Source organism: Penaeus monodon, chromosome 29 (genome assembly GCF_015228065.2).
Source record: "Penaeus monodon isolate SGIC_2016 chromosome 29, NSTDA_Pmon_1, whole genome shotgun sequence".
NCBI classification, from domain to species: Eukaryota; Metazoa; Arthropoda; class Malacostraca; order Decapoda; family Penaeidae; genus Penaeus; species Penaeus monodon.
In genome coordinates, this window is record NC_051414.1 from 3,142,509 (window position 1) to 3,144,300 (window position 1,792).

The window sequence follows — 1,792 nt, forward strand, 5'->3', positions numbered from 1 at the left end:
TTCGAGAAGAGAGAGACCGAACCTAAGAAAAAAAAAATCTCTGTTCCCACCGACCGGCAACCGGCGTATAGACCCACACCACCTTATCATAGAGGATTAGCGACCCTCCTTTGTTACAGGTACACACCCCTTATCTAACCGAGAAAGTTGGGAAAGGGAATCCAATCCGCTCGGGAATGTCTTTAGCGTTTGCGATCCTTTTTCCGTGGGACAAAAGCGAGTGCTGGAGTGTAGTATTTCGTTATAGTGCGCGGTGATAGACTGATACGAACAAGTTGGAGTCGAAGCATAGGATAAATAATAATATATAGGAGTGCTTCGTGGAGTTTGAGGGTTCGTGGTGGGAGATTGGGTTTTAGGTAGGTGGGGTATAGGACTGATTGATGGATATGCGTGTAGATTGGGTATTCGGGGGGTTAATTCGTGTTTTGTGGTATTGGGCTTACGCACACACTAACGACACAGCACACAATGAACCGGTAGGAGTTTGGATTCAGATGGGTATTGGGGTTATATACGATTAGGTTAGGATGGTTGGTATGTGTATCGGTGGTGGTTTGGGTTGTTGTTCGTGGGGTATGGGGTTTGGGGGGGTTTGGGTCGTGAGTTGGTGGGGTTGGGTTGTTGGTTGGGCATTAGGTTCAATGTTCAAAGCTAGGCTAGGAGTGGTGGATGAGGAATAGGAGTCGGACGTGGGTGGGCCGATAGTACGATGAGTCTGTTTGTGGTTCCGCTGGCGTTGGGATAGACCACACTTCTTTTGGGATTAGCGACTCCTTTGTTAGGTTAGCACCGTTCTTTTGGGTAGTGAAAGATCCGTGGGGTTGGGGTTCTTTCGGTGTGTTTGGGCTTCGTGTTCGGTGGTTTCGGGGTTCGAAAGCGGTGTGGGTTGGGGTTCGTGGTTCGTGTGGTTGGGCGGGTTCGATGGGGGCGGTGGGGTGGTCGGGGAGGTTATAGGTTTCGTGGTTCGGTGGGGTTTGGGGTTCGTGGTTCGGTGGGGTTTGGGGTTCGTGGTTCGGTGGGGTTTGATGATAACGTGGGCTCGCGGTTCGTTATTTGTGGCTCGCGGTTTAAGGTACGTGGTCTTATGACGTCGTCGGTTTAAGGTCATGGTTTGATTTCGTGGTTCGCGCTCATGGTTTGTGGTTCGTGGTTCATGACTCGTGGTTCGCGGCTCATGGTTTGTGGTTCGTGGTTTATAACTCACGGTTCATTATCCACGGCGGAAAGGCAGTGATGAGGAAGAAAATGGATGCTGAGTGATTCTATATTAAAAAAAAGGGTTAATGAGTGTGGGAATGTTGTTCCGGGAAATACCTATGGATTTAGTGAAGCATACTTGGGGGGGGGGGGGTCTGGTATTTCGAATGGGCGGTCCCTTTGAGTTTCGCAAGACAAACTGTAAACTGAAGAGTTGTTTTTAATAATCTCTTTCGTTTTTTGTTTTTTTTTACCTTCTTGGTTTTTGTTTTTAATTTTTTTTTTCGTTTTTTTTCTCTTGGTTTTGTTTTTAATCAATTCTTTCTTTCTTTCTTTTTACCTTATTGTCTTTAATAATTTCTTTCCATCTTTCTCTTGGTTTTCTTTTTAATAATTTCTTTTTCGTTTTCTTCCTCGACTTTAATGTCTTGGATCAGCAGCGTTTATGAAGTTAATCAAAAAAAAAGTAAAAACTATATAGTGCATTGTGTCAGTATTAAAATAAAATATATAAAATGCGCCGGGATATTGTTGATAATACTGATAAAAGAAATGAAAAAGAAAAACACTTAAGAAAGACAAGATGGCTACT